This window comes from Scyliorhinus torazame, chromosome 2, assembly GCF_047496885.1.
Source record: "Scyliorhinus torazame isolate Kashiwa2021f chromosome 2, sScyTor2.1, whole genome shotgun sequence".
Lineage (NCBI taxonomy): Eukaryota > Metazoa > Chordata > Chondrichthyes > Carcharhiniformes > Scyliorhinidae > Scyliorhinus > Scyliorhinus torazame.
The window spans coordinates 24,850,018-24,874,971 of NC_092708.1; the positions used below are offsets into that span (position 1 = coordinate 24,850,018).

A 24,954-nucleotide genomic window follows, 5' to 3' on the forward strand; every position below is an offset into this window, starting at 1 on the left:
GCACCCGGAGGAAACCCACGCAGACGGGGAGGATGTCCAAACTCCACACAGAGTGACCCAAGCCAGAATTGAACCCGGGTCCCTGGCCCTGTGAGGCAGCAGTGCTAACCACTGTGTCACCGTGCCGCCACACTGTTGTGGCCATTCCCTGGGTTTGAATGTGTGAATGAACTATCCTTCTGATCCAACCCTCAGGAGAGTTTGCCGCGAGTTACCATAGAAAACCGAGCTCAGAAACAGAGGGCGGGATTCTCCCATCCCGCGGCAGGGTGTCCACACTGTCGTAAACTCTGTTGCGTCTTACGACGGCGTGAATGGGCCGCTGCCAGGAGTCATTCTGGCCCCTACAGGGGGCCAGCACGGCGCTGGAGCGGTTCACGCCACTCCAGTTGACGATGCCGGCGTGAACTGTGCGCCGTGGGATCGGCGCATGCGCAGTGGCGCCAAAGCACGCATGCGCGGCGGCCTCCTTCAACGCGCCGGCCCCGACGCAACATGGCGCAGGAGTATAGGGGCCGGCGCGTAGGAAAAGAGGCCGGGGGACAGAGAGGCCGGCCCGCCGATCGGTGGGCCCCGATCGCGGGCCAGGCCGCATCGGAGGCCCCTCCCGGGGTCGGAGCCCCCCCTCCCTCCCACAGGCCGCCATCCGGCCCTTGCACGCAGAGTTCCCGCTGGCTGAGAGCAAGTGTGGATGATGCCGGCGGGACTCAGCATTTGAACTGCGGCCGCTCAGCCCATCCCGGACCGGGAATCAGCTGGCCGGCCGCTTCAAGCGGCCCACGATAGGCGCCGCGCCAAACACGCCGGTGCCAATGGCGTCGGGGCATCATGGGCCGGTCGCGGGGATTCTCCGGCCCGGCCCCGGGCTGAGAGAATCCCGCCCAGAGGGTTTGCGGAACCACGCCTCAGCCTGCTTCTGCTGATGGACAGATGGCGAGGGAATAAGGGAGTTTGGTTTTTCCTCCCTCCCCTGTCTGTAACACCATTGACATTACAATCACCCCCCCCCTCCCCCGGTGCAGTTTCACCATTGTCCTGTACAGCTGAGCAAGAGTTCCCGCCATTTAAACTCAATCCCCTGAGGAGCAAAGGCCTACATTCCTGGGCTGACATTTTGTGATTCATGCACAAGAAAACACTAGTCCATGTGCAGCACAGAATTCTGCTGTCTCCCTCTGTGACTTGAACCCAGCGTGTGAAGGTGAGGCGCCCATCCCAGAGTCCCATGGCACTGGGCTTCCTGTAGCCTGTCTGCTATTTTTATGTTTTAATAATTATCCATATAGTTATTTGAACAATGATTAACCAGATGATGGAGATAGCCACTGTGCTAAAGTGACGGGAGTTTCGGGGGCGGGGAGGGTGGGGGGGGGGGGGACCTCGAAAGGCCAATAGGGACGTAGCTTTGTTGGAATTGTCAGTCAGAATGTATGGAGTTGTGGACTGGTCACGGTTTGGACAATCACCTGTGGCACTCGTATGGGGGCTGTTGGATCTGCCTTGCTGAGTTCACGCGGGAGGGAGCCACACCGAGGGACTGGTGAGCGCAGCTGTCTTTTTGCAATCGGTACCCCAATGAAATAATCATTGGGTGATAGGGCACAGAAGGAGGCCATTTGGCCTACCGGCCCTTCGAAAGAGCACCCGACCTAAGCCCACACCTCCACCCCATCACCCAGTAACCCCACCCGACATTTTCTGGACACTAAGGGCAATTTAGCACGGCCAACACACCTAACCTGCACATCTTTGGACTGTGGGAGGAAACCGGAGCACCCGGAGGAAACCCACGCACACAAGGGGAGAACGTGCAGACTCCGCACAGTCAGTGACCCAAGCCGGGAATCGAACCTGGAGCGGTGAAGCAATGGTGCTAACCACTGTGCTACCGTTCAAATCCCATGATGGCGGAGAGGGTTTTAAAGTTGAAAATTTGGAATAAAAGTCAAAAATTTCATAGAATTTCATAGAATTTACAGTGCAGAAGGAGGCCATTCGGCCCATCGAGTCTGCACCGGCTCTTGGAAAGAGCACCCTACCCAAGGTCAATACCGCCACCCTATCCCCATAACCCAGTCACCCCACCCAACACTAAGGGCAATTTTGGACACTAAGGGCAATTTATCATAGCCACTCCACCTAACCTGCACATCTTTGGACTGTGGGAGGAAACCGGAGCACCCGGAGGAAACCCACGCACACACGGGGAGGATGTGCAGGCTCCGCACAGACAGTGACCCAAGCCGGAATCGAACCTGGGACCCTGGAGCTGTGAAGCAATTGTGCTATCCACAATGCTACCGTGCTGTCCGTGAAGCGATTTAGATGTCATCAAAAAAATTGTGTTCCCTCCTGTCCTGTCCTTTAGGGAAAGGAACTTACCATCATTACCCAGTCTGATTATCTGTAACTCCGTATGTAACATTAGAAGCAGTTCAGAGAAGGTTCACTTGACTGAGCCCTGGGATGAAGGGCTTACATCTTCGGAAGGAAGGTTACACAGGCTGAGCCAGTGGTTAGCACGGCTGCCTCACGGCACAGTGGACCCGGGTTTGATCCCAGCCCCAGTCACTGTCCGTGCGGAGTTTGCACATTCTCCCCGTGTCTGCGTGGGTCTCACCCCCACAACACAAAGTTGTGCAGGGTAGGCGGATTGGCCACACTAAATTGCCCCTTAATTGGAAAAAAAAGAATTTAATTTCTTTTTTAAAAGACAGGAAAGTGGAGTTGAGACCACAGCCAGACCAGCTGTGATCTTATCGGAAGACAGAGAAGGGCCGAATGGCCTATCCCTGTTCCCAGGTCTGAGATTTCTCTGGTCCCAGATCTACTGAAATGTGGTTGACTCGAAACTGCCCCTGAAATGATTTTGCGTTTGTCGCCCTGGATCCTGCCTCTTTCTAACCAAAACATCCCCGATGGGTAGCTCAACACCTCCTTCTGGAGGGTAATGAGGGACAGGCAGTAAACACTGACTTGCCAGTGAGGATTCTCCCATTAAACGAGTAAATTAAAATCAGGAAAGCCTGCCACCTTTCACAACCTCAGGGTGTTTCAGAGAGCTTTGCAACTAATGAAGCCCCCTTGAAGAGCAGGGGCTGCTGTAGTGCAGGGAAGGTGGCAGCATTGGGGAGAAGGTGATGTAGTGGTAATGTTGCTTGACTGGTAGATAAGAGACCCAGGTTAATGCTCTGGACACAATGGTGGCACAGTGGTTAGCACTAACACAGCAGCAGGGACCCGGGTTCCGTTCCAGCCTCGGGTGACTGTGTGCAGTTGCACGTTCTCCCTGTGTCTACGTGGGTTTCCTCCGGGTGCTCCAGTGTTCCTCAAAGGTTCGATTCTCCATTTGGGGAGCTGCGTTCTCCGTTTGGCAGACTAAGTGCCGACATCGATTTTGCGGCTAAGTGCCGACAACAGCGTGGGAATAGTGGTGTTTTACGACGCCAAGATCGGCGCTGAACCCTCACTGATTCCAGGACCGGTGAGGGACCAGCAGTGGTGCCGGCTAAAACCCCCGGCTCCCGTGCCACAAACGGGCTGAGAATGGCCGGGTCCTGGGCCGCACTCGCGCATGGCTGGCGACCTGCACCGGTCTCGTCCTACAACATGGCGCTGAGTGTACGTAAACCCAGCCCACCGACCGCGGCCCCACAGCCCAACCCCTGCCCCCCCACCCCCCCCCCCACACCCGTCCCCCCAGCCCTAGCAGAGCCCCCCGGCCAGCGGCCTGGATCCTGGCTGAGTGTGGCGGCGCTGGACACAGTCCGCAGCCGGCACGCCGGGTTCCCGCACGACCGGGACCACACGTGGCCCGGGCTGTCGGGAACTCGGGCCATCGGGGGCGGAGCATCGCGGGTGGGCCGGATGAAGACGTGCCAATGCCGTTGAAATGGCGCGCGGCTCCCGACACGATGACACCGATTTGGACGGGGCGGAGCGTGTCAGATTTTAGCATCCACTTGGGCAGGGATTCCCAGGGAATCCCATTATCAAGCCGCCATCTTGAGCAGGCGACCCAGTCGTGAGTTCCCACCAGGGGTCCCTTTTCTTGGGAGCTGTGGGGATGCGTGTGTGGGGGTGGTGGTCTGTGGAGGGGGTTCCTTTCAGCATCGGGTACATGTGGGGGTGTCCCCCTATTACAGGGCTCCCTCGGGGGTGTCCACCTAATACAGGGGTCCCTGGGGAAGTCCCCCTATTACAGGGGTCCCTGGGGGAGTCCCCTATTACAGGGGTCCGTGTGGGCGTCTGCTATTACAGGGGTCCCTGTTGGGGGATCCCGCAATTCAGGGGTCCCTGGGGTCACCCCCTTATTACAGAGTCCCTAGCAGGGGTCCCTCTATTACAAGGATCCTAGGGGCTCTTGCTATTACAGGGGTCCCTGTGCAGGGGGTGCGGGGGTGGGAGGGTTTCTGCTGGAGGATGGTGCATTGTCAGGAGTGGGGGAGTGGCTCCCAGATGAGCTCGGATGGTCTGTACTCGCATGACCGTGGCATGGTGGACCTCACGGTGAGCTGAGAGCCCCCTTGGCAAACCGCGAGGTACACCACACCAGGGTCACGCTGGTAAAAACCACAAATGACCCGCGCACACGTGATTCCCGGCCACAGGGACCAGAGGGTCACACGAGGCCAAAGCACAGGGCGCTGGGGCCGCTAAATAGATTTATTTACATACCCAACTGGAGCGCAGCATGTAGGGGGTGGGAGCATCACGTTCCGATTTTCCCCTGCCTCCCGATTCTCCGTCCCATTGGGGAATGCATTCCAGGCCTCCTGGGATGGATAATCCTGCCCCAAAGAACATAAGAACATAAGAACTAGGAGCAGGAGTAGGCCATCTGGCCCCTCGAGCCTGCTCCACCATTCAATGAGATCATGGCTGATCTTTTGTGGACCCAGCTCCACTTTCCAGCCTGAACGCTATAACCCTTAATCCCTTTATTCTTCATGATGTGGAGATGCCGGCGTTGGACTGGGGTGAGCACAGTACGAAGTCTTACAACACCAGGTTAAAGTCCAACAGGTTTGTTTCGATGTCACTAGCTTTCGGAGTGCTGCTCCTTCCTCAGGTGAATGAAGAGGTCTGTTCCAGAAACACATATATAGACAAATTCAAAGATGCCAAACAATGCTAGGAATGCGAGCATTAGCAGGTGATTAAATCTTTACAGATCCAGAGATGGGGTAACCCCAGGTTAACACCTCATACAATTGCAGCATAATCTCCCTAGTCTTAAACTCCATCCCTCTAGCAATGAAGGACAAGATTCCATTTGCCTTCTTAATCACCTGTTGCACCTGTAAACCAACGTTTTGCGACTCATGCACTAGCACACCCAGGTCTCTCTGCACAGCGGCATGTTTAAAGATATGCAGGTTAGGTGGATCGGCCATGATAACATTACCCCCTAGTGCCCAATAGGCTCACAGCGGTTACGGGGATAGGGCGGGGACGTGGGCCAAGTTAGGGTGCTCTTTCGGGTGTTGGTGCAGATTCGATGGGCCGAATGGCCTCCTTCCGTACTGTCGTGATTCTGTGACTCTACGGCAGGGGTTCAAATCCCCATCAGGGAAGTGGGTGGAATTTAAATTCAATGAATAAAGTTGCAATGTAACACTAACGGTACTTATGATGAGGATGAAACTAACATGGATGGTTTTGAAAATTGATCAGGCGGGAATTTGCAGCCTTTCCCATCAGTGAATATGGGGTGGAGATCCTGTCCATCATGTCTTTTAAGGAAGGAAATCTGCCGTCCAAAACTGGTCTGGCCTACATGTGACTCCAGGCCCACTTAACTGCCCTCTGGAATGGCCTCGCAAGCCACATCATAGAATCATCGAATTTACAGTGCAGAAGGAGGCCATTCTGGCCTATCGAGTCTGCACCGGCCCTTACAAAGAGCACCCTACTCCGTTCAAGGGTGCTCACATGAACAACAAATGCTGGCCTTGCCAGTGACACCCACACCCCAGCAATGGCTAAACGTGGTTGGGGGGTAAATACTGACCGGGATACCCAAGAAATCCTCCAGATTTTCCTTTAACAAAGATCTTTCATGATCTCCTGAAAGGGCAGGCAGAACCTTAGTTTAATTACTCATGCGGAAGACGGCATTTGATCATTACTACAATGCGGGGTTAGCCGAGAACTTGTGCTCCAGATTCTGGAATATGTTTTGAACCCACGACTCTCTGACTCAGTGCTGTCCTCTGGACCACGATCTTGGACAACCACCTCGCACTCCGAGTGATGGTTGCTTTTACCTTTTTGGTTTTTGAGTAGTTATTTAGTTCCAGCTGTGGGCTAGTCAACCCCCAGCCCAATGGGACAGCCCAGCCCTCTCCCAATAGTTCAGACCAAGCTGATCGGTTCCATCAGGCGGAGAATAAGGAAAACCCTGGCCTTTCGAAACCTTTCCACCCAGTCCAGGTTTCTGTTGTCACCAGTGTTCTTGTCTGGGGAGTGGTTGCTTTGTTAAGTCAGGGTATTAAAGGATAGGGAATTACGGCAGCCATGATTTAATGGCTCAAATTGGGTTGAGTCACTGGGCAGCCATGATCTAGCGGCTGGGAGGCAGTGGAATAGTGGTAATATCACTGGACGAGTAATCCAGACACCCAGCGTAATGCTCTGGGGTCCCCCTCACCATGACAGATGGTGAAATTTGAAGTCAATATTAAAACAAAATCTGGAATTAAAAGTTTAATGAATTAAAGTCCATTGAACCAGTGACTTTTGACAAAGAGTCATCGGACTCGAAACGTTAGCTCTTGGGCAGCACAGTAGCACAGTGGGTAGCACTGTGGCTTCACAGCGCCAGGGTCCCAGCTGGGTCACTGTCTGTGCAGAGTCTGCACGTTCTCCCCGTGTCTGCGTGGGTTTCCTCCGGGTGCTCCGGTTTCCTCCCACAGTCCAAAGATGTGCAGGTTAGGTGGATTGGCCATGGAAAATTGCACTTAGTGTCCAAAATTGCCCTTACTGTTGGGTGGGGTTACTGGGTTATGGGGATAGGGTGGAGCTGTTGACCTTGGGTAGGGTGCTCTTTCCAAGAGCCGGTGCAGACTCGATGGGCCAAATGGCCTCCTTCTGCACTGTAAATTCTATGATAATCTATGATAATCTATGATAATTTATGAATAGAAACGGATGAGGTGTTGAAGATGGTTAACGGAGTTGGGAGGTGGATGGAGAGGAACCATTTCCTCTGATGTCGGGGGTGGAGGAAGAGTCCAACACAAGGGGGGGGGGGATACATTTTAAATTAGAGCCAGGCCCCACAGAGGTGATGTCGGGAGCCGCGTCTTCTCAATAGAAGGAGGGGATCTGAAACTCAACCTCTCCCCCCCCCCCAGCAGGTTGTTGCGGAAGCTGGGCAGGCGACTAAGAAAATGTCAAATCTCCGACTTTTGTTGGGGAAGGGTACTCAGGACGATGGAGCGAAGGTGGGCCGATGGAGTAAGGTGCAGGTCGACCACAATCTAGTCAGCAGCGGGGTCAGGCTTGAGCGGCTGACAGGCCTCCTCTTGTTTCTGTGACAAAGAGGCTGCAGATCGCAGGAACTGGAGGCAGATAGCGAAAGCAGAGCGAGGGAGAAAACAAGTGGAAAAGGCATTTTTGGGCTTAACAATGAGTTACTTAGAATCTCCTTAAGCGCATAGCTGTTTGCCATTAACTGACCACACTGCGTTTGTGTCTGGCTGCTGAACAGTAACAGGAGATCTTTGCCCCAGATAACTCACTATTTAATGGCTAGAAATGATTTTCACATGGGCCCAACTCTCACATAAACACTTCATGGAATGCATTTAATAACAAACACTGACCTCGCTTAGCAGCCAGTCGAATGTAGTCACGCTCTGGAAAGTTCCAACCTATCCCCTGATGCTTCACAATCAGCAGGAAGCCAGAAAGGGTTCTTGTCCAGCTTCATTTTGTCAGAAGTTGACAGGCTCCTCTTTCCTCCATCTTCCGACGCAAACGCCCCCCAACGCCTCAGGAGGAGGAAATGCACCCCCCGGTCAGGTTCTGAGGACCCCCTGCCCTCCAGACTCCACCGGTTAAATCTTGGGCTCCACTGAGGCCGTCAGATCAGGGTAGCAGTGGTGGCTTTAGAGTCAACCTCAGTGTCCAAAGATTGGGTGGGGGGTGGGGGTGCGGGGGTGGGGGGGGGGGGGAGGGGGGGGTGATGTAGTGGGAGGTGGTGGGCGGTGTTTGGATGGAGGAGGGGAGGGTCACTAAACTAGGGCAGCGTGGTAGCACAAGTGGCTAGCACTGTGCCTTCACAGCGCCAGGTTCGATTCCCCGCTGGGTCACTGTCTGTGCGGAGTCTGCGTGGGTTTCTTCCGGGTGCTCCGGTTTCCTCCCACGGTCCAAAGACGTGCAGGTTAAGTGGGTTGTCCATGCTAAATTGCCCTTAGTGTCCAAAAGGTTAGGAGGGGTTATTGCGTTACGGGGATAGGGTGGAAGTGAGGGCGTAAGCGGGTCGGTGCAGACTCGATGGGCCGAATGGCCTCCTTCTCCACTCTATGCTCGATGTTCTATGTTCCAATCACTTTCCAGCCACAAACGCAACACCTCAGCTTACGGCAACTGATGTGTTATCTGAGTTGGTTTAACGTTGACTGCAACTGGATGCAGTGAGACGAGAAACAGGCTTCCGACACAGGAGATGGTCCAACGCTGTTTTATTGAACCTGCTGGTTGCTATGACAGCAACACGTGTCAAAACTAGGTCAAAAATGAGCAGTATTTATGAGGAAGACAACCTCCTCTTCGCTCCCGGGACAAGAAATACCGGCTGAGGTTTAGACTGATGACGCCAGTGCAGAGGTCTGAGAGCATTGCAGAGGCCCGTTCCAACGAGGCTCACAGTGCCACCCTGTGATTGAACGGTGCATCCAGCTTCTTAAGATGCACTTCCATTGCCTCGCCTGGTCCAGTGGGGCCCTGCAGTATGGTCCCCAGGGGGTCTCCCACGTGGTTGTAGTCTGCTGTCCTCTACATCACTCGGCGCAGCAGCGGGGTGACATCCTCGATGATGACAACCAGAAGGAGCGGAGGTACATCGAACTGAGAACAGTACAGCACAGAACAGGCCCTTCGGCCCTCGATGTTGTGCCGAGCTTTGTCCGAAACCAAGATCAAGCTATCCCACTCCCTGTCATTCTGGTGTGCTCCATGTGCCGATCCAATAACTGCTCTGATGAAGAGAAAGTCCCGGAGGGAGTGGAGGGAGAGGTCTCAGTTGAGATGGAGGTAGGAGGCCAGGCCAGAGAGAGGGTTTGCATGGACTGCAGGATCAGGGATGGCCTCACAGCTTCCTGCTTCGCACAATAGGGCCATCATGCTGTCTGTCACATATACAAATCCTCCACCAAGAGCTTTGTGCCCCCCTCCACAGCCAAGGGAGGAGGCCGGCTGAAAACCGAGTCGTCAGGGTGCCGGGCCTGGGGTGCCCATGGGCCTTCTCACCTGTCAATGCAGGAGGGGCAGTGCGGTGCTCACCAGATAATGACCCAGAGGCCTGCCTGCTAAGTTCACCCACTGAGATGCTCGTCTCTGCGATGGTGTGGGTGAAAGCTATAACGGATCATTCGGCTCCTCCTCGGAGACCTCCTCCAAGGTGGTGTCGAGGGTCGCCGCGGGGAGACACTGCTGGCTGACGGTTTTAGTACGCCTGGTCAAGGGTTTGGACACCAAAGCACTCACTTGAGACAGGTCACCTGGATGAAGTTTGATGCACAATCAATTACTCGTGAGACAAGGAGAGTCATAACTAATAGACTTTAATCAGCTAGAACTGTACCCAGCAGCTTCGATACAAAAAGTGAGGGCTGCTGGGACGGCATTGGTTCTTATACCCCGCCTCTCAGGGCGGAGCTATGTTCGTTAGCCAATGGTAGACTCCTAGGTCTAGCCAATGGTCATCCACCTCTCAGGTACTGCAATGCCTGGTATTACCACAAAGGTGCAGTGGCTCCTCCTATTTCTCTCACAGGCCAACCTCGCTCTCGGTGCAGACCCCCTGCTAGTCTTCCCCTGCCAGCCCATGACTCTCCCCTCGAGAGGAGTCAAGATATTGAGTTTGGACATTCCACCGCCCTTCTTCCCTCTCTCTCTCCCTGCGGTTGTGGGCACTCTTCCCCCGCAGGGACAAAAGGGATGAGCTGGACGCCTGGCGGATCAGAGATTGAGGTCAGCTGGGATGCGTGGGCAGGGTGCTTGAGCAGGGAGGGATTCTGGTGAGGAGTGCGAAGGTTGGCAGGGGGAGAGGGGAGCAGCAGGGGTGGGGGGGATGGAGGATGATGCAGGGAGGTCCGCTGCGGGTGACCAGCGGAAGTGATGACACATGGGCACAAGGTAACATTCTGGGGCTTGACGGAAGGGTGGAGTGCCAAGGGGAGACAGGGGGTCTTGGTCGGCCATTTGTCTTTTTTCCGACATTGAACCCCTATCCTCTTGGTCAGACAGGTGACCAGTGCTGCCACTGTCTCCCAGGCGAGATTTGTGACCTTGCTGGGGGTGGGGGAGGGGGGGGGGGATGGGGGGGGGGGGGGGGGGGGGGCTCCTGCCAAACCTTGAGTAAATTATGGCCCGCCTGTCCTCCATGGGATCCAGCCATCGAGTGGCGGCCCCCTCGGAAAGTCTGGGAGCTGTCCTGCTCATTGTTGTCATAACATCCACTCATGTACATAATGAGATGCAGACAGGCAGTGATTGACACACAGGATAACCAATGAACACACACAACACATAACAACCAATCACCAGACAGGACACCACCACTATAAAGCACGCAGGGCATTAAGACTCTCCCTCTCTCTACAGGACACAGCTACTGAGAGAGTTAGAGTGCACAAGCCAGTGAGCACTATCACCATGAGGTAGAGAGTTAGTCTGGTCAAGCCAGTAGGAGGTTATCAGTTAGATTGATGGAGTGTCAACTCACAGCAGACTATGGACAGCAATCAGGAAGTTCAATAAAACCGTGTTGGACCATCTCCTGTGTCAGAAGCCTGTTTCTAGTTTCACTGCATCCAGTTGCAGTCAACGTTGAACCGACTCACTTAACCCATCAGCTGCCCTCCTCTGGGCTTGAATAAGATCAAGTGCTGCGGAGCTATTTAAAAGCAGCGCCCCCTTAATTGGAAAGCTCAGATGACCCCCCTACCCCCCCAAGATGGGCGGGCGAATCAGACCCTTTGAACCTCAGGTGCGTTTGGGGAAAAAAACACATTTTCTAAGTGCCTGAAGATTGCGATCTGCATCGCGCCGCAGGAGGTGGGATTCGGATCAATTTTCGTACGCAAGAAATAGGACAAATCCAACCCAGCCAATTACCGCCCTATCAGCCTACTCTCGATCATCAGCAAAGCGATGGAAGGAGTCATCAACAGAGCTATCAAACGGCACTTACTCAGCAATAACCTGCTCACAGACGCTCAGTTTGGGTTCAACCAGGGTCACTCAGCTCCTCGCCTCATTACAGCCTTGGTTCAAACATGGACAAAAGAGCTGAATGCCAGAGGGTGAGGTAAGAGTGACTGCCCTTGACATCAAGGCAGCATTTGACCGAGTGTGGCACCGAGGAGCCCGAGCTAAACTGGAGTCAATGGGAATCAGGGGGAAAACTCTCTGCTGGTTGGAGTCATACCCGGCACAAAGGAAGATGGTTGTGGTGGTTGGAGATCAATCATCTCAGCTCCAGGACATCACTGCAGGAGTTCCTCAGGGTAGTGTCTGAGGCCCAATCATCTTCAGCTGCTTCATCATAAGGTCTGAAGTGGGGATGTTTGCGGATGACTGCACAATGTTCAACACCATTCGCGACTCCTCAGATAATGATGCAGTCCATGTCCAAATGCAGCAAGACCTCGACAATATCCAGTCTTGGGCTGACAAGTGGCAAGGTACATTCACGCCACACAAGTGGCAGGCAATGACCAGCTCCTACAAGACAGGATCTAACCATTGCCTCTTGACATTCAATGGCATTACCATCGCTGAATCCTGGGGGTTACCACTAGGGCTGGGTAATAAATGCTGGCTGAACGAGTGATGCCTGTGATGTGTTGGGTGTTCTGGATCACATACAGGTCACCAGCACTTGAAGTAGGGCAACACTATTTTATTAGAAGGTTAACTATTTAAACATACTTGAACTGTGGGTAAATACGATACCAGCTTTAACTAAAGACCTTTGCCTTGTCCTAACCAGTCGATGCACTCAGCACATGGTGAATGTCTGTGTTGCAGGCTGTGAGCTCTGTGCTCCTAGTTAGCTGCTACTCGAATGAGCGGGAACTCTGATGTCCCCTGTCTTGATAGTGCGTGTGCTCTCACTGGTGATTGGCTGCGGTGTTGTGTATGTTGATTGGTCCCACTGTGTGTCCATTAGTTTGTGTCTGCACCATGATATACTGGTGTATATTATGACAGCCTGCATCCCATAAATGAATGTTTTTTGAAACATTTTTTTAATATGTAAATAAATATTAACCGGAACCTCTTCCCTCACAATGTGATATGAACACTTTGCTTGACTTGCCAAGTTGGCTGGTAAGCTTTTCCCAGATTTTAATCTTTATTCAATTTTACGGGATGCTGGTTAGGCCAGCATTTATTACCCATCCCCAATTGCCCTTCAGAAGGTGGTGGTGAGCTGCCTTCTTGAACCGCTGCAGTCCTTGAGGTGTGGGTACATCCACCGTGCTGATAGGAGGGGAGTTTTGTCATTTTGCCCCAGTGATAGTGAAGAAACGGCGATATATTTCCAAGTCAGGGTGGTGGGTGATTTGGAGATGAACCTCGAGGGGGTGGGGTTCCCAGGTATCTGCTGCTCTTGTCCTTTTCGATGGTAGAGATTGCACGTTTGGAAGGTGCTGCTTAAGGAGCCTTGGTGAGTTACTGCGATGCACCCAGGCTTTCTGTTACTCAGGAAAATAGTCATAGTCTGGCGAGACCGGGAAGGTCGATTCAACTGGGATCGAGGCGCCATCTTTAAAGGGAGCCCTGATCAGTACAGAATGTTAATGGCCCCTGATGTGTTGGGTGTTCTGGATCACATACAGGTCACCAACACTTCAAATAGTGCAACACTATTTTATTGAATCATTAAATGTTTAAACATACTTAGACTGTGGGTTAATACGATACTAGCTTTAACTAAAGACTTCTGCCTTGTCCTAACCAGTCGATGCACTCAGCACATGGTGAATATCTGTGTTGCAGGCTGTGAGCTCTGTCCTCCCAGCTAGCTGCAACTCGAATGAGTGGGAACTCTGATGCTCCCTGTCTTTATAGTGCGTGTGCTCTCGCTGGTGATTGGCTGCGGTGTTGTGTATGTTGATTTGTCCCACTGTTTGTCCATCAGTGTGTGTCTGCACCATGATATACTGGTGTATATTATGACATCCCCTCTTTTATAAAAAATGTACCTGCGTGGCAATAAATAGTGTATAGTGAATGTTCCTGACTACATGTGTGCAAAATATTTACAGGACAATGTACATTAAACTAAGCTATTTACATGGGAAGGTGCCTGGTGCAGAAAATCAGTGTGTCCCAAGAATAACGAGATGAACACTATATGCAAACCCCTGAACGATTTAACGGAAGAACAGAACAAATCAGAAAGTCCATAAGTCCACAAAGTTCACAAAGTAAGTCTCTGAGGAGGGCGACGAATTCTGGCTGACCGCCTCAAGGGTGGGTCGGGAGCCGCCGGCTGAGGAGCGAGCTGGACTGCGTCAGAGTCAGGGGGAGGCAGAGTGACAGGGAGCTCTGCATAGTCCATGTCAGGGTCAGCAGGAGGGCGAGGCGACAGTGGAGGATCACGTAGCGACGCGGAACGAGACGAAGGGCACGTCGATTGCGGCGCAGAATGGAGCCATCCGGTAGACGAACCAGGAACAAGCAGGGAACCACCTGCCGAAGAACCACAGCGGTTGCAGACCAGCCACCATCTGGAAGATGGATGCGGACGTTGTCATCTGGAGCCAGAACAGGGAGATCAGCTGCACGCGAGTCATGAGCCGCCTTGTGCTGTGCACGAGACAGCTGCATTCGTTGAAGGACCGGAACGTGGTCGAGGTCTGGGACATGAATGGACGGAACCGTCGTCCTCAGGGTGCGACCCATGAGCAGCTGGGCTGGCGACAGGCCAGTGGACAGTGGGGCCGAGCGATAGGCCAGCAAGGCGAGGTAGAAATCGGACCCAGCATCAGCAGCCTTGCAGAGGAGCCGTTTGACGATGTGGACGCCCTTCTCCACTTTGCCGTTGGATTGGGGGTGCAGGGGACTGGATGTCACATGCACAAAGTTGTACCTCCTGGCAAAGTTGGACCATTCCTGGCTTGTGAAGTAGGGGCCATTGTCCGACATCACAGTGAGTGGGATGCCGTGTCGAGCAAAGGTGTCCTTACAGGCACGGATGACTGCAGATGATGTGATGTTGTGTAAACGTACCACCTCCGGGTAGTTTGAAAAATAGTCTACAATCAGGACATAGTCCCTGCCCAGCGCGTGGAGCAGGTCAATGCCGACCTTGGACCAAGGGGACGTGACCAACTCATGAGGCTGTAGGGTCTCACGTGGTTGGGCCGGCTGGAAGCGCTGACAAGTGGGGCAGTTGAGCACTGTGTTGGCGATGTCGTCATTGTTGCCGGGCCAGTACACTGCCTCTCAGGCCCGTCGGTGGCACTTCTCCACGCCAAGATGGCCTTCGTGTAGCTGTTCCAAGACGAGCTGGCGCATGCTGTGTGGGATGACAATGCGGTCCAGTTTCAGGAGATCATCATCGACTACCGCCAGATCATCTCTGATGTTGTAGAACTGTGGGCATTGGCCCTTGAGCCACCCGTCTGTTAGGTGGCGCATGGCACGCTGTAGCAGGGGGTCAGCTGCTGTCTCGCGGCGAATTTGGACGAGGCGTTCATCCGTGGCAGGTAGATTGGATGCCACGAAGGCTACATGGGCGTCAACCTGGCAGACGAATCCCGCTGGGTCACACGGAGTGTTGACTGCCCTGGATAGAGCGTCGGCAATGATTAGATCTTTGCCCGGGGTGTATACCAGCTGGAAGTTGTATTGCCGGAGCTTGAGCAGAATACGCTGGAGGCGAGGCGTCATGTTGTTCAAGTCTTTCTGTATTATATTGACCAGCGGGCGATGGTCAGTCTCGACTGTGAATTGGGGAAGGCCGTACACATAATCGTGAAGCTTGACGACACCGGTCAAAAGGCCCAGGCACTCCTTTTCTATCTGCGCGTAGCGCTGTTCCGTGGGGCTCATGGCGCGTGATGCATATGCAATGGGGGCCCATGATGAGGCCTCATTGCGTTGCAGGAGCACTGCCCCAATGCCAGATTGACTGGCATCAGTCGAAGTTTTTGTCTCTTTCGCCGGATCAAAAAAGGCTAAGACCGGGGCCGTGGTGAGTTTGGTTTTAAATTCTCTCCATTTGCGCTCGTGGGCAGGAAGCCATTGGAAGTCTGTCGTCTTCCTGACCAGGCTCCTGAGAGCCGTGGTATGAGAGGCGAGGTTAGGGATGAACTTCCCTAGGAAGTTGACCATGCCCAGAAATCGGAGGACCGCCTTCTTGTCCTCTGGCGTTTTCATGGCTGTGATAGCAGCCACCTTGTCTGCATCCGGCCGCACACCCAACTGGGAGATGTGGTCCCCTAGGAACTTGAGTTCCCTCTGACCAAACGAGCATTTGGCTCTGTTGAGGCGTAGGCCCTGCTCCCGTATGCGGTTGAACACGCGCTGGAGGCGACTGACATGCTCCTGCGGGGTGGTGGACCAAATGATTATGTCGTCGACATAGACGCGAACACCTTCAATGCCTTCCATCATTTGTTCCATGATCCTGTGGAACACTTCTGAAGCCGATATGATCCCAAACAGCATCCTGTTGTAACAATATCTGCCAAAGGGGGTGTTAAAGGTACGCAGTTCCCTGCTGGATTTGTCGAGCTGGATTTGCCAGAATCCTTTCGAGGCATCAAGTTTGGTGAAGAGCTTGGCACGAATCATCTTGTAGTGATATCTTCGCGCTTGGGAATTGGATAATGCTCCCTCATGATATTGCGATTCAGATCCTTGGGATCAATGCACATTCTCAGCTCGCCGGAAGGCTTTTTTACGCACACCATGGAACTGACCCAGTCGGTTGGTTCCGTAACTCTTGAGATCACTCCTTGGTCTTGGAGGTCCTGCAGCTGCTGCTTGAGGCGGTCCTTGAGGGGTGCTGGGACTCTGCGAGGTGCATGCACCACAGGCGTGGCGTTCTGTTTGAGTATGATCTTGTAAGTATATGGGAGCGTGCCCATGCCTTCGAAGACGTCGCGGTGCTGGTCGATGATGGCGTCGAGTTGCGCCCTGAAGTCAGCGTCCTGGAAGGCAGGCGTGTCATCAGGAGAGAGAGAGTGAACTCTTTGAACGAGGTTCAACAGTTTGCACACCTGTGCGCCAAGCAGAGAGTCCTTCGAGGAGCCCAGAATCTCAAAAGGAAGGATGGCTCTCCGTGACTTGTGCATCACTTCAAGTTGGCACGAGCCGGTAGCAGGAATGATGTTGCCATTGTAGTCCAGTAGCTGGCAGGCCGATGGAAGGATGGCTGGTTTGACACAAAGGCTTTGGAAAGCAGACCACGCCATGAGATTGGCGGAGGCACCAGTGTCCAGGCGGAATCGTATTTGGGACCGGTTGACCGTCAGGGTGGCACACCACTCATCGTCTGGATCGATGCTGTATACCGACAACGGCTGGTGTCTTTGCTTCGGGGACAGCTTGTTTTTCGTTACGACACCGACTCGAAAAGGCGCCTTCGGGTCCTCGGTGTCACTGCTGTGTGGGAGGTCCGCATCGGACTCGGTGACCGTGGGTTGAATTGCCCGAACATTCCTGCGAGGCTGGCTGAAGCGATGGGAGTTGGCAGGCTGAGCTGCTCGACAGAAGGCAGCATAGTGGCCAAGTAGACATTGTCGAGATTTTGCAGGGCATTGCCGCTTTAAATGGGCGGCACGTTCGCTGCACCACCGCGCATGCGTGGTGCGCGTCTGCGCATTACGTTCCTCAACGTTGGCGTCCCCTTGTTTGGTGCGTACAAGCGCTGGAGTCCGCGAAAAGCGCGCAAAATGGCCGCCATCATCCAAGCTGAGGCCCTGGAGGTGCTCAATCACTTGGACCCGTTCCGCCTCGTGGGGACCTTGCCGCGCCGTTTCAGCCGCTTGTATATGGGAATACCGACTCATGGCGTTTTCGTGTAAGACACAGTTCTCGATGGCGGTCGCTAGGGTGAGTTGCTTTACTTTGAGGAGTTGCTGACGTAGGGGGTCCGACTGAACACCGAAAACGATCTGGTCGCGTATCATGGAGTCGGAGGTGGGTCCGTAGCTGCAAGATTGCGCAAGGATGCGGAGGTGCGTGAGAAAGAATTGGAAAGGTTCATCCTTACCCTGCAAACGCTGCTGGAACACATAGCGGTCAAAACTTTCATTCACCTCTACGCTGCAGTGAGTGTCAAACTTGAGGAGGACCGTCTTTGAACTTCGTCTTATCTCATCATCTGCGAAGGTGAGAGAGTTGAAAATGTGGATGACATGATCCCCGGCCATGGAGAGGAGCAGAGCAATCTTTTTGTTGCCCGAGGCGCCCTCCCTGTCCGTGGCTTCGAGGAAGAGTTGGAAGCGCTGTTTGAAAATCTTCCAGTTGGCCCCAGGTTTGCCGGCGATGCGGAGCGGCGGCGGTGGGCTGATGTTGTCCATGTTGCAGGATGACGGAATGCTGGAGAAAGGCAGATCACTTGCAGGTAGGTCTAAGAAGTGCTAGTATCCCACCATACCTGGTATCATGATGTGTTGGGTGTTCTGGATCACATACAGGTCACCACCACTTGAAATAGTGCAACATTATTTTATTGAATCATTAACTGTTTAAACATACTTAGACTGTGGGTTAATACGATACTAGCTTTAAATAAAGACCTCTGCCTTGTCCTAACCAGTCGATGCACTCAGCACATGGTGAATGTTTGTGTTGCAGGCTGTGAGCTCTGTGCTCCTAGCTAGCTGCTACTCGAATGAGCGGGAACCCTGATGCTCCCTGTCTTTATAGTGCGTGTGCTCTCACTGGGCATTAGCTGCGGTGTTGTGTATGTTGATTGGTCCCACTGTGTGTCCATCAGTGTGTGTCTTCACCATGATATACTGGTGTATATTATGACAGCCCCCAGTCCCTGACAGACAGAGATGACCCCCTTCAAGTATCGGAGCTCCCCCAACAACATGTATGGGCTGAGGTTAGAAACAGGAAAGGAGAGGTCACCCTGTTGGGAGTTTTCTATAGGCCTCCAAATAGTTCTAGGGATGTAGAGGAAAGGATGGCGAAGATGATTCTGGATAAGAGCGAAAGTAACAGGGTAGTTATTATGGGAGACTTTAACTTTCCAAATATTGACTGGAAAAGATATAGTTCGAGTACATTAGATGGGTCGTTTTTTGTACAATGTGAGCAGGAGGGTTTCCTGACACAATATATTGACAGGCCAACAAGAGGCGAGGCCACTTTGGATTTGGTTTTGGGTAATGAACCAGGCCAGGTGTTAGATTTGGAGGTAGGAGAGCACTTTGGGGACAGTGACCACAATTCGGTGACGTTTACGTTAGTGATGGAAAGGGATAAGTATACACCGCAGGGCAAGAGTTATAGCTGGGGGAAGGGCAATTATGATACCATTAGACATGACTTGGGGGGGATAGGTTGGAGAAGTAGGCTGCAAATGTTGGGCACACTGGATAAGTGGAGCTTGTTCAAGGAACAGCTACTGCGTGTTCTTGATAAGTACGTACCGGTCAGGCAGGGAGGAAGGCGTCGAGCGAGGGAACCGTGGTTTACCAAAGAAGTGGAATCTCTTGTTAAGAGGAAGAAGGAGGCCTATGTGAAGATGAGGTGTGAAGTTTCAGTTGGGGCATTGGATAGTTACAAGGTAGCGAGGAAGGATCTAAAGAGAGAGCTAAGACGAGCAAGGAGGGGACATGAGAAGTATTTGGCAGGTAGGATCAAGGAAAACCCAAAGGCTTTCTATAGGTATGTCAGGAATAAAAGAATGACTAGGGTAAGAGTAGGGCCAGTCATGGACAGGGATGGGAAGTTGTGTGTGGAGTCTGAAGAGATAGGCGAGATACTAAATGAATATGTTGTGGAGGAGAATGCTGAGACCCAGACGATTAGAATAGATGGCATTGAGGTACATAGGGAAGAGGTGTTGGCAATTCTGGACAGGCTGAAAATAGATAAGTCCCCGGGGCCTGATGGGATTTATCCTAGGATTCTCTGGGAAGCCAGGGAAGAGATTGCTGGGCCTTTGGCTTTGATTTTTATGTCATCATTGGCTACAGGAATAGTGCCAGAGGACTGGAGGATAGCAAATGTGGTCCCCTTTGAACAAGAAGGGGGGTAGAGACAACCCCGGCAACTATAGACTGGTGAGCCTCACGTCTGTTGTGGGTAAAGTCTTGGAGGGGATTATAACAGACAAGATTTATAATCATCTAGATAGAAATAATATGATTAGGGATAGTCAGCATGGCTTTGTGAGGGGTAGGTCATGCCTCACAAACCTTATCGAGTTCTTTGAGAAGGTGACTGAACAGGTAGACGAGGGTAGAGCAGTTGATGTGGTGTATATGGATTTCAGTAAAGCGTTTGATAAGGTTCCCCACGGTAGGCTATTGCAGAAAATACGGAGGCTGGGGATTGAGGGTGATTTAGAGATGTGGATCAGAAATTGGCTAGCTGAAAGAAGGCAGAGGGTGGTGGTTGATGGGAAATGTTCAGAATGGAGTTCAGTTACAAGTGGCGTACCACAAGGATCTGTTCTGGGGCCGTTGCTGTTTGTCATTTTTATCAATGACCTAGAGGAGGGCGCAGAAGTGTGGGTGAGTAAATTTGCAGACGACACTAAAGTCGGTGGTGTTGTCGACAGTGCGGAAGGATGTAGTAGGTTACAGAGGGACATAGATAAGCTGCAGAGCTGGGCTGAGAGGTGGCAAATGGAGTTTGATGTAGAGAAGTGTGAGGTGATTCACTTTGGAAGGAATAACAGGAATGCGGAATATTTGGCTAATGGTAAAGTTCTTGGAAGTGTGGATGAGCAGAGGGATCTAGGTGTCCATGTACATAGATCCCTGAAAGTTGCCACCCAGGTTGATAGGGTTGTGAAAAAGGCCTATGGAGTGTTGGCCTTTATTGGTAGAGGGATTGAGTTCCGGAGTCAGGAGGTCATGTTGCAGCTGTACAAAACTCTGGTACGGCCGCATTTGGAGTATTGCGTACAGTTCTGGTCACCGCATTATAGGAAGGACGTGGAAGCTTTGGAGCGGGTGCAGAGGAGGTTTACCAGGATGTTGTCGGGTATGGAGGGAAAATTTTATGAGGAAAGGCTGATGGACTTGAGGTTGTTTTCGTTAGAGAGAAGAAGGTTAAGAGGAGACTTAATAGAGGCATACAAAATGATCAGGGGGTTAGATAGGGTGGACAGTGAGAGCCTTCCCCCGCGGATGGAAATGGCTGGCACGAGGGGACATAGCTTTAAACTGAGGGGTAATAGATTCGGACAGAGGTCAGAGGTAGGTTCTTTACGCAAAGAGTGGTGAGGCCGTGGAATGCCCTACCTGCAACAGTAGTGAACACGCCAATATTGAGGGCATTTAAAAGTTTATTGGATAAGCATATGGATGATAATGGCATAGTGTAGGTTAGATGGCTTTTGTTTCGGTGCAACATCGTGGGCCGAAGGGCCTGTACTGCGCTGTATCGTTCTATGTTCTATGTTCTATGTTCTAACACACCACAACGGCACCATCGGGACTCTTTCCCCTCCCCCCCTCCCCATGATACTCGCAGGCATCGGGCTCTCCCCTCCCTCAACACCACAGACTCAAAGGCGGTCTCTCCCCCTCTCCTCAATCTTCTCCCTCTTCCTCCCAACACGGCAGCCTTGGGTCACTCTCCCCCCCCCCTCACAGCCCTTCCCAACATGCTGAAGAGGAACCTCTCCCATGGTGCTGCCCAGAGTGCCAACCTGTTACGCTGCCAACCTGTTACAACCGGGCAGTGGCAACCTGTGCCGCATGTCCCTCGCACCCTGGGGGCTATTCAGACTTTGGCGCCCCCAACAGGATCCCCTCGATTGTTTCCCGTCTGGTTTAAGGTGAGAGGGGCAAGGTTTAGAGGAGATGTACGAGGCAATTCTTTTACACAGAGGGTAGTGGGTGCCTGGGACTCGCTGCCGGATGAGGTGGTGGAAGCAGGGACGATAGTGACGTTTGAGGGGCATCTTGACAAATACATGAATAGGATGGGAATAGAGGGATACGGACCCCGGGGGTGCAGAAGATTTTAGTTTAGACGGGCAGCTTGGTCAGCACAGGCTTGAAGGGCCGAAGGGCCTGTTCCTCTGCTGTACTTTTCTTTGTTCTTTGTTCACAAACCTGTTGTGAACTTCATCGACGTGGCACCAGATGGGTGAGGTTTTAGTGTTCTGTGAGGGAGGAGAATGTGGAGGGGAGGACGTTTACACAGCTGCAAATGCATCATCGTGGTTTAAATGTGTGCACATAAAATGTGTGTTTGTGTGTTTTTTATGCAAACGCAATTACGTGCACAGTTCTCCGGTTTGTGGATGATATGTCTGAAAGTGATTAGCCTCGGACTCCGCGTCTCCGACATACGCTGCTGGTTTTGGATCAGCTGTGAAGTTGCGGCAGCGTAAAGCGAGAAAGCGGGATTCTCCGCCGGCGGGATGCTCCGTTTTGCCGGCGCCCGGGGGCCTCCCGACGGCATGGGGCTGCCCCACAATGGGAAACCCCATTGACTGGCCGGCATAACGGAGAATCCCGCTGGCGGGTTGGGGCAGCGGGGCGGAGAATCCAGCCCTGACAGAGGGGAGCTGTGGGGGGGAGGGTGGGGGGGTGGGGGTGGGGGTGGGGGGTGGGGGGGTGGGGGGGGGGGGCGGGCATGGGGCTGCTAAACCACTGATTGGACTCCTCCTTCTACAACGCCTGTCGATAGCAGAATTCGTGGTCCAGCCTTGGCTGCAATCTGTGTTTCGTAGATTAGTGATGAAAGCGGTCGGTGCCAGTCCCAGTCCCAGTCTTGTTTAATAGAGATCCAAGAGCAGAATAAAAATGCTCTTTGTTTGTTTGTTCTTTCCAGGGGCCTGGTGCTGCCCAGAGTGCCAACCTGTTACGCTGCCAACCTGTTACAACCGGGCAGTGGCAACCTGTGCCGCATGTCCCTCGCCCCCTGGGGGCTATTCAGACTTTGGCGCCCCCCAACAGGATCCCCTCGATCCCCCCCCCCCCCCCACTTTAAACATACCCCTTTGGCCAAGCTTGATACCGCAGAACTTCAAATTACTGGGAAGAGAAACATACCGTCGAAGTTTTTAGCCTTGCACTCAACAGGACAAATGCAAGAATGCCAAATTTCAAACAACCACTTGTGTCAGTCACTCATATTAAACAGCCTCCTGTCCTCTGTGGGTTAACTAAGGACAGATTAACCTCAGAATCCAACGGACAAAAACATGATTAAAAGGATGTCGGCCAGGCCGGCATCCACCATGCCCCTGCTCCAGCCCTCCCCCCCCACCCCCAACCTTCTCTTTTCTAGAGTTTGTAAACATCGATGAAAAGAGTTTCGCCTAATTTTTTTCCCCCAATAGAAGTTCTTGGACTAATCACGATCTGCACTGTACAGCGTGAAAGGGCAGTCGGAGCAGGTTCAAAAGAAGGGGAAATGCTTGATAAAGAGGGAAATAAAACAGCAGGGCTACGGGAAAAGAGCTAAATGATTGGTTCCTTCATTAAGATAGCACGGGCAGGATGGGCGGAAAGGCTTCCCTCCAAGCCGTCAGATTCTCTGATCTCAGCTAATGAACAGTTCATGTACGTCAATAGCGTCATGTCATTGGCACTGTTGCTAACTGTAAGCGATGGATCAAAATGAAAGAGTTAATGGCTCGGTTAATCGATTGGACAAGGGTCCCGTGGGCCTGCCAATCAGTAATGACCCAGAATCCTCTGGCAGAAATGTAGTGAGTCGATGGCTTGGCCACTTGACAATCTACGGCGAGGAAGATGTGCCCAATGTGAACCGCGTGGCGTCACAAGGTGCCACTTGTTTTACCCATTCTGCCACTTCCTTGGTGTGAGGCAACCGTCACCCGAGCCCAGATACAGGCCCAGCTCTCGGCTGGAGCCTCTCCGTCCACTGAGCGAGCCGGCGGAATGTTCCACTCTCCACCGAGAAAGGGACCACTACCGGCCGTGCACACCAGACTCTGGCCTCACGCAATCTCAAATTGCGTCCTCGCTTCACCGCCACCCCCTTCCTCAATCCACTCAGTACAATGACATTGGGGGCGAGGCGGGGGGAGGGAGCGGCATTCTCCCAGAAAAATGACTAAAAGCGTCATTCCGTGCGGGAAAACGGTAGAGAAACCGGCCGGTTGTTCCGGCGGGGATTCCCATGGCGATCGGCCACACTTAGTCATTGGGCAGGATTCTCCATTCCCTGTCGCAAAGATCGGGAATCCCGACCGGGCCTGCCAATCCGAGCGGAGAGTTTGTGTCGGGCCATAAACAGGATCGGCGCCAGGCAGCAAACCTGTCCACAGTCTCCTCCCCTGCCGGCCGTAGTGGCCATGTTGCAGAAAGATGCCCCCCCATCCCCACCCCCTCCCAGTAAGCTCCGACTCCCACAGCAGGATCTCTACTGGGTGAAGGTGTGAAGGTTTGTCTATAATAGGTTTACCTATGCCCCTCATGTTGGGATGCATCTGAAGTACCGTAACCGCAATGTTTACACACATTCTTGTTATGATTGACAGCTGCAGACCACTTCAAAGCGGCCAAGTGGTTTCACTTCCTCTTATCTAACTGCAGCATTGTTGAAGTGGTCAGCAGCTGTCAACCGCAACAAGAATGTTTATAAACGTTTACGCAGACAAACACATACTGGTAAGCATAAACATCTTGTTCAGTTTGACGAATGTTCTAACACACATCACTGGGCACTGACCAGTGCCGTTGTGTCCATCTTGTTTGCTTCCCTTTTTTGTTCCTTTCACTTCCTCCAGTTCCAGGTAAACGAGGAACTGAGGTGTGTGCGTCACTGAGTGTTGTTGTTGGTGAACCATCGCTTCCACATCTTGGGCTCTCTCTCTCTCTCTCTCTCCACTGGCCTAGTTGCCTGGTCTGTACTGGTAGTTGGCGGGTGGTGTGTGTGTTAGGGGAAGGGGGAGCGGAGCGGTGTGTGGGGGGGGGGGGGATCAGGTGTTTTGGTCGGGGTTCAAATGGATGAGTGCTGGGGAGCCAGGTAAAGTTCCACTGCAACCCATGAATGTTCAATAACACAGGTAAGGGCGCCACCAAGAGGGGAAACACTGAGCTGCCGCTCTCAAGAGACTTCAGCGTTTTTTGTGAAAAGCCAGGTGAAAGAACTTCCGATATCTGCGCTGGCTTGGCTACATTCATCAGTTGGATGTCGGCCTACACCTATATGGTGTACGGGTGAACTGGCCACTGCATTATGATCACCTCCGCGCCCGTACATTCACCGCACGGCCAACTGGAAGTGAGATATGAAGACGGCGGACATTGTCACTGACAACAGCGAGGCGGCGGCCAGGGGCCGTGAACTCGGGAGGCTGGCAGCTTCCATGCCCATTGGGACAGACGAGTGGAAAGGAAATGCTGAGGTGTTCCAGGAAGGGAGGCCCAGAGGAAACAGTGTCCAGAGAACCGTGCACCTTCTCAAACGTGGCAAAGTGGGCTTCCTGAACCACAGCTTAACGCATTCGGCCCATCGAGTCTGCACTGACCCACTTAAGCCCTCACTTCCACCCTAACCCCGTAACCCAATAACCCCTCCTAACCATTT

At 52.9% G+C, this 24,954-nt stretch overlaps 1 pseudogene; it reads right to left on the minus strand.

The window, feature by feature from the left end:
* LOC140385771 (dolichyldiphosphatase 1-like) overlaps positions 1–24,211 on the minus strand; it is a 103,243-nt pseudogene extending 79,032 nt beyond the window's left edge.
* Between the last annotated feature and the right edge of the window lie 743 nt (positions 24,212–24,954).